General features: G+C 37.4%; 1 pseudogene across 1 annotated transcript; it reads right to left on the bottom strand.

The window, feature by feature from the left end:
• Nucleotides 1–275: 275 nt before the first annotated feature.
• LOC309627878 (importin subunit alpha-1 pseudogene) lies at nucleotides 276–3,367 on the bottom strand (annotated as a pseudogene). Its single transcript has one exon. The product of its transcript is annotated as an importin subunit alpha-1 pseudogene (transcript).
• Nucleotides 3,368–8,735: the final 5,368 nt, after the last annotated feature.

Below are 8,735 nucleotides of genomic sequence, written 5' to 3'. Positions count from 1 at the left end.
GTTTGTTTTCTACATTTGCGACTCTATTTCTGTTTTGTAAATAAGTACATTTGTATCATTTTTTTAGATTCCACACATAAGCGATATCATATGATATTTGTCTTTGTCTGACTTACTTCACATAGTATGATAATCTCTAGGTCCATCCATGTTGCTGCAAATGACATTATTTCATTTTTTATATGGCTGAGTAGTTTCCATTGTATATATGTACCGCATCCTCTTAATCCATTCATCTGTTGATGGACATTTAGGTTGCTTCCATGTCTTGGCTATTTTATTTTTTATTTTCTTTAAAGAAAAGGGTGGAATTTAATCTTTATTTACAGGACACTGCAAGATATGAAATTCCACATAGAAATAAGAAACCCATTGAGAGGAGAAGCTTCATACAGTATGTACCGTTTGGAACTGTTCAAGTATAGTTTCTTTGTAAAAAGTGCTACAATAACAAACCACGTGTAAAGAGTTCTTAGTAGAGAAACAGTAAGACAAACTTCTACCAAACATAGTACACGACAAACAACTTTATGCCTCAGATGTACAATCTAAAAGTTGAAGGTCCCAGCAGTGCCATCCTGAACTTGGAATGTATACCCTTCAGAGGTAGTTTCTGGCACAACATTTTGATCTTCCTCTTCCTCCACAGAGAAATACTTCTCAATCAAGTTTAGTGAAGCTTTGTACAGACTCATTTTCATGGTTTTGTAGAGCTTCAATTTTGTCCAAACCTCCACATTCTTCAATCTTTATACTAAGTTTCTCAGTTTCACCTAGTTTCTCAGCAGCCTGAAAGATATTTGAGATGGCATCCAGAATAACCAGAATAATTTTAGTGTCTTTCGCAGTTAGGAGGTTCATCAATGGTTCTATTATGCCACAGTGAACAAGGTATATGATCTGCTCAACTGTTCCGCCACTTGTGTAGTTGGTCACAGCCCATACAGCTTCCTTTTGTGTCCTAAAGTTGGCTTTAGAGAGAACGTCAACAAGAAATGGGACTAATCCATGATTTACAACTTGTTGTATCTGGTCCTGGTGGCCAGCCGTGATGTTTGACATTGTCCACGTAGCTTCCTTCTGAATATTAGTTTTGGAGTTTGTTAGCAGGCTGGGAAAGATGGCAAGTGCTCCTGCATCTATTACAACCTGAGTCTGTTCATCTGTCCCAGTGACAATATTCCCTATGGCTCTTAGCGCGGGAATCACAATTGGCAATTCAGTAGCTCCTAAAAGCTTCACAAGTTGGGGTACAACCCCAGTTTTCACAACCGTTTCAATCCATTCATTTGGACCATCGGTAAGGTAGGAAATAGCCCAGCAGGTATCAGCTAAAACTTCTGGATCATCGTGATGCAGGAGACGAACTAAAGTAGGAAGAATTTACTGAACAGCATCTAAGGGGGGTGCAGGATTCTTGTTGTGACAAAGATTTGAAAGTGTCCAGGTAAGATTACGTAAGTAACCACATGCTAAAGATGACAAATCAGGAACCTCCAAAAGTGTGAACAGTGGGTCAACTGCACCATACTTGATAACCAAGTCTTGGAAAACCGATCCATCACCTGCAATGTTTCCTAGAGCCCATACAGATTGTTCACTGATGTGAGTGTGGGGAGATGCCAACAGAGAAATGAATGCTGGGATAGCACCTCCATCTACCACAGCCTTGGTCTGTTCTGATGTCCCGGAAGCAATGTTAGTGAGGGCCCAAGCAGATTCAAACTGAATGGGACTACAATCAGTTCTGCCCAAGAAGGACACAAATTTTGGAATCAAACCAGCCCGGATTATGCTGACTATAGGGGGCTGTTTTTCCCTGGAAAGCAGTTTCCTAGCAGCTTGAGTAGCTTGGAGCTGGCTTTCCAAATTGTTGCTATTTATGCCTTTGACAATATCATCAACAGACCGATTTACAGTGCGCTGGTTGTTGCGGTTTTCCTGCAGTGGAGAAGCAGCAGCATCTGGAAAAGAGCTGACATTTCTCCTTTTCAGCATCTGGTCACCCTTCTTAGCTTTCCTGAGCTCCACATTCACTTCTATTCGGCGCCGCCTCATTTCTGTACTGTCTTTCCCCTTGTTCTTGAATCTGTTAAGGCGGGCAGATGATGAATTAGCATTCTCACTGATGGACATCGTTATGAGACAAAGGGAGAAAGCTACACAGCCGGCTCAAGCTTCCACAGGAGGCGGTGCGGGGCGCACAGGCTACGGATCAACTGCACTAAACGTCTACCACGGTCAGCCCGAAGACGGTGTCTTAGCTATTTTAAATAGTGTTGCTATGAATACTGAGGTGCATATATCTTTTCAAATTATGGTTTTCTCTGGATATATTCCCAGGCGTGGGATTGCTGGATCATATGGCAGTTCTATTTTTAGTGTTTTAAGGAACCTCCATACTGTTCTCCCTGATGGTTGTACCAATTTACATTCCCACCAACAGTGGAGGAGGGTTCCCTTTTCTCCACACCCTCTCCAGCATTTATTCTTTGTAGACTTTTTGATGATGGCCATTCTGACCGGTGTGAGGTGATACCTCATTGTAGTTTTGATTTGCATTTCTCAGATAATTAGTGATGCTGAGCATTTTTCATGTGCTTTTTAGTTATCTGTATGTCTTCTTTGGAGAAATGTCTATTTAGATCTTCTGCCTGTTTTTTTGGTTGGGTTGCTTGCTTTTTTTGGACATAAAGCTGCATGAGCTGTTTGTATATTTTGGAAATTTATCCCTTGTTGGTCACTTTGTTTGCAAATATTTTCTCCCATTCTGTGGGCTGTCTTTTCATTTTGTATATGATTTCCTTTGCTATGCAGAAGCTTTAAAGTTTATTTAGGTCCCATTTGTTCATTTTTGTTTTCATTTTCATTTCTCTAGGAGGTGGATCAAAAAAGATTATGCTGTGATTTATGTCAAAGAGTGTTCTGCCTGAGTTTTTCTCTAAGAGTTTATAATGTCTGGCCTTATATTTAGGTCTTTGGTCCATTTCAAGTTTATTTTTGTGTATGGTGTTAGTGAGTGTTCTAATTTTATTTTTTTACATGTAGCTGCCCAGTTTTCCAGGCACCATTTACTGAAGATACTCTCTTTCTCCATTGTATATTCTTGCCTCCTTTATTGTAGATTAGTTGAACATAGAAAGGAAAAATATATTCTAATACTCAACAAAAGAAACACTCATTTTAGATTTCAACAGAAAGTCATCCGTATTTTTTAGTTAATGAGTAAAACCATTTGTGTATCTAAACTTCTTCACATTTTTTTTTAAACATCTTTATTGGAGTATAATTGCTTTACAATGGTGTGTCAGTTTCTGCTTTATAACAAAGTGAATCAGTTATACATATACATATGTCCCCATATCTCTTCCTTCTTGCATCTCCCTCCCTCCCACACTCCCTATCCCACCCCTCTACGTGGTCACAAAACACCGAGCTGATCTCCCTGTGCTATGCGGTTGCTTCCCACTAGCTATCTATTTTACGTTTGGTAGTGTATATTTGTCCATGCCACTCTCTCACTTTGACCCAGCTTACCCTTCCCCCTCCCCGTATCCTCAAGTCCATTCTCTAGTAGGTCTGCATCTTTATTCCCATCTTGCCCCTAGGTTCTTCATGACCATTTTTTTAAAAATTCCATATATATGTGTTAGCATACAGTATTTGTTTTTCTCTTTCTGACTTACTTCACTCTGAAAGACAGTCTCTAGTTCCATCCACCTCACTACAAATAACTCAGTTTCGTACCTTTTTATGGCTGAGTAATATTCCATTGTATATATGTGCCACATCTTCTTCATCCATTTATCCTATGGTGGACACTTAGGTTGCTTCCATGTCCTGGCTACTGTAAATAGAGCTGCAATGAATATTTTGGTACATGACTCTTTTTGAATTATGGTTTCCTCAGGGTATATGCCCAGCAGTGGGATTGCTGGGTCGTATGGTAGTTCTATTTTTAGTTTTTTAAGGAACCTCCATACTGTTCTCCATAGTGGCTGTATCAATTTACATTCCCACCAACAGTGCAAGACGGATCCCTTTTCTCCACACCCTCTCCAGCATTTATTGTTTGTAGATTTTTTGATGATGGCCATTCTGACTGGTGTGAGATGATATCTCATTGTAGTTTTGATTTGCATTTCTCTAATGATTAGTGATGTTGAGCATTCTTTCATGTGTTTGTTGGCAATCTGTATATCTTCTCTGGAGAAATGTCTATTTAGGTCTTCTGCCCATTTTTGGATTGGGTTGTTTGTTTTTTGATATTGAGCTGCATGAGCTGCTTGTAAATTTTGGAGATTAATCCTTTGTCAGTTGCTTCATTTGCAAATATTTTCTCCCATTCTGAGGGTTGTCTTTTGTCTTGTTTATCTTTTCCTTTGCTGTGCAAAAGCTTTTAAGTTTCATTAGTTCACATTTGTTTATTTTTGTTTTTTATTTCCACTTCTGTAGGAGGTGGGTCAAAAAGGATCTTGCTGTGATTTATGTCATAGAGTGTTCTGCCTATGTTTTCCTCTAAGAGTTTGATGGTGTCTGGCCTTACATTTACGTATTTAATCCATTTTGAGTTTATTTTTGTGTATGGTGTTAGTGAGTGTTCTAATTTCATTCTTTTACATGTAGCCGTCCAGTTTTCCCAGCACCAGTTATTGAAGGTCCTCTCTTTTCTCCATTGTATATTCTTGCCTCCTTTATCAAAGATAAGGTGACCATATGTGCGTGGGTTTATCTCTGGGCTTTCTATCCTGTTCCATTGATCTATGTTTCTGTTTTTGTGCCAGTACCATACTGTCTTGATTACTGTAGCTTTGTAGTATAGTCTGAAGTCAGGGAGCCTGATTCCTCCAGTTCCATTTTTCGTTCTCAAGATTGCTTTGGCTATTCAGGGTCTTTTGTGTTTCCATACAAATTGTGAAATTTTTTGTTCTAGTTCTGTGAAAAATGCCAGTGGTAGTTTGATAGGGATTGCATTGAACCTGTAGATTGTTTTGGGTAGTAGAGTCATTTTCACAATGTTGATTCTTCCAATCCAAGAACATGGTATATCTCTCCATCTCTTTGTATCATCTTTAATTTCTTTCATCAGTGTCTTATAATTTTCTGCATACAGGTCTTTTGTCTCCTTGGGTAGGTTTATTCCTAGATATTTTATTCTTTTTGTTGCAATGGTAAATGGGAGTGTTTTCTTAATTTCACTTTCAGATTTTTCACATTAGTGTATAGGAATGCAAGAGAATTCTGTGCATTAATTTTGTATCCTGCTACTTTACCAAATTCATTGATTAGCTCTAGGAGTTTTCTGGTAGCATCTTTAAGATTCTCTACATATAGCATCATGTCATCTACAAACAGTGACAGCTTTACTTCTTTTCCAATTTGGATTCCTTTTATTTCTTTTTCTTCTCTGATTGCTGTGGCTAAAACTTCCAAAACTATGTTGAATAATAGTGGTGAGAGTGGGCAACCTTGTCTTGTTCCTGATCTTAGTGGAAATGGTTTCAGTTTTTCACCATTGAGGACGATGTTGGCTGTGGGTTTGTCATATATGGCCTTTATTATGTTGAGGAAAGTTCCCTCTATGCCTACTTTCTGCAGGGATTTTATCATAAATGGGTGTTGAATTTTGTCAAAAGCTTTCTCTGCATCTATTGAGATGATCATATGGTTTTTCACCTTCAGTTTGTTAATATGGTGTATCACATTGATTGATTTGGGTATATTAAAGAATCCTTGCATTCCTGGGATAATCCCCACTTGATCATGGTGTATGATCCTTTTAATGTGCTGTTGGATTCTGTTTGCTAGTATTTTGTTGAGGATTTTTGCATCTATGTTCATCAGTGATATTGGCCTGTAGTTTTCTTTCTTTGTGACATCTTTGTCTGGTTTTGGTATCAGGGTGATGATGGCCTCATAGAATGAGTTTGGGAGTCTTCCTCCCTCTTCTATATTTTGGAAGAGTTTGAGAAGGATAGGTGTTAGCTCTTCTCTAAATGTTTGATAGAATTTGCCTGTGAACTTCTTCACATTTTATTCTGTTATTTGAGTGGCCAGGAACTCACTCATTTGGGTTCAGCCAAACTTCAGGTCATTAGCATAAACTGCCAGGATCCTCACACAATTGTTAAATTATGTAAGTTTATTCATTATGTGTTCATGTACTTTTGTTCCAACTGTTTGATGGAAATATATAATTAAATCTTAAAGGAATAAAGGTGACTAATTCTATACCAGAAATGAGCAAACTTTAAAAAAGAAATCAACACAAAAAACAAAACAATCCCGACAACAATGCCTTATAATTAGTATCCTTATTTGGAATAGAAAAGATTATGTAAATATTTATGTTTAGAATTACATATTATATCATTAGAATTAGAATTTATGGTTCTGAGATACAGAGGAAAACAGGAACTATCAAATGAAAACAATTTGCTTCACTTAGGTTTAACAATTATATTTTGTAGCACTAGTGGCTGATTCAGATTCTGGATATAAAATGATTAATTAAGATCTCAAGAAATTGGAGATTAGAATTTCTTTGGTAAATATCACAGCTCTGTAATATATTCTCTTGTCTCACAATGAAGAAAGGGAGAGAATTATTTTCTCTCTCAAGTCAGGTTCAGTCAAGTGGCTTTATGAAAGACCAAACAGATTTTGATATTTGTCCCGTGCAGTCTGCTTACAGAGCCAGGAGGGGTAGTTTCATGAAGACTTTGTGAAGGACAGAACCAGGAGATGTATCTTCATGAGGACACCTCCCAGAGTTTGTTGGGGCACAAAATTATGAGAACTTTCTCTCAGGGACTAAAAAAGGGGATGGAGACCAGTTATTTTTAAATCTTTCTCAACTGACTGCCTTGAGGAGGCGTGGACCCTCTCAGAAGTGTTACAGGAGGGATTTTATGTGACTATATGGTGCAAGTATGACTTCTCTTAAATGAAATACAGATGAGGGATCCCCAGTGGAGAACAGTCTCTGAAAAGTCCACAAAGCTTTCCACAAGAGATAGAGTTTGATTACCCACTAAACTTAGAGGATGTCAGTGATAGATCATGATAGTGCTAGTCAACTAGACCTGGCCTGGCTACTGCTACAACACTGGAATGCTCATAAACCATGTTTAGCAAGTTGGAGAGATTGTGAGGAAAAGAAGCATAAGACTAGGGAAAATTAGAAAGAAAATCAATTGTACTCACTTCAGGTGTCCTGTTGGAGCAGGTTAGGTCAGAGGGAGAATATAAGCTGAACTTGAAATATGATTCAGAAATATGATTCAAAGTTTGCCTGTTGTATATTATTAGTTAGGTTTCTCCAGAGAAACAGAACAATAGGATGTGCATGTGTGTGTGTGCATGTGTGTATATGTAGATAGATGGATAGACAGATACAGATAGATTGATAGATACAGAGATAGATATATAGAGAGAGATTTTAAGAAATTGGCTCATGTGATTGTAGAGGCTGCCAAATCCAAAATCTTCAGGCCAAGCTAGCAGACTAGAGATCCAGGGAAGACTTTCAGTTTGAGTCCAAAGGCAGTCTGCTGGTAGAATTCCCTTTTCCTTTAGGGAGCTCAGTCTCTTTTGTATTAAAGCCTTCAACTGATTGGATGAGGCTGTCAACTGAAAACAATGCACCACATGAGCTGTGAGCTTCAGTTTTATTTGGGGACCTTACTGAGGACTATAGCCTGGGAGAAGCCTCTCAGATAGCTCTGAGGAACTGCTCTGAAGAGATAGGGGAGGGGCCAGTATATACATATGAATTTTTTGGCTGGGTCATACATGTAGTCAAGGCTAAAAATATTACTTCTAATCACAAAGAACAGATACCTCAAGTTAATCATTTTAGTACTTCTTTATGTATTGGAAGATACAAGAATCTGAGGTCATTGAAATTCTTTTTTACAATTTGAATCTGAACTATCTGAACTATTTAAGGGTCCCTATATCCAAAACACAGAACACTTCATCCTGAATTCCTTTCAGGGTATACTGTATGACAGGAACTACAATGGCTAATGACTTGATGGCAAGCAACATTCTTTGTTTTATAAGACCCACACACATGATGAAGGGTAGTCTGCTCTACTCAAAGTCTACTGGCTTAAATGTTAATCTTATCTAAAAAAAATACCTTCAAAGAAAAATCTAGACTGGTATTTGACCAAATATCTATGTATCATGGCCTAGCCAAGTTGACACATAAAATTAATCATTACATATAGGCAGATATTTTAATCATTAAAATAAATTTATTTTGAACTAAGGATAATTAGATAATTTTACTATATAAAAGTAAAAAGAAAAGTCATGGGATTAACCTTGCATCAATGAGATTAGAAAAATTAGCTCTATATGCAAAATCTGTTGGGGGAAATAATTATTTTGCTTAAATCAAGTCTTAAGATAATACAACATAAGAATGGTAGCAAAGTGAAGAAAAATCCCTCTCTTTCTTTTTCTCTCTCTCAGCTATTACTGATACAAATTAGGGAACAATAAACTATCTTCTGCAGGAAAAATAGTCTCATATTCAATCTAAATTCCATTCTGATGAACCTAAAAAACAGTCAATTACAAGTCATGAGAACCAATTTAACCGTTTTACAATTTTTACTCTACTCTCCTAGTTTCCTAGTTTTGTTTCTCCAAATTTTTCATCTTTTCAGACTCAAGAACTACTTCTTCCATCCACAAGTTATCAATAGATGAACATGCTGACA

Source organism: Balaenoptera borealis (assembly GCF_965194805.1).
Source record: "Balaenoptera borealis genome assembly, chromosome: 4".
Lineage (NCBI taxonomy): Eukaryota > Metazoa > Chordata > Mammalia > Artiodactyla > Balaenopteridae > Balaenoptera > Balaenoptera borealis.
The sequence above is the reverse complement of the archived record's forward strand: the minus strand, read 5'-3'. Positions and strand labels throughout refer to the sequence as shown.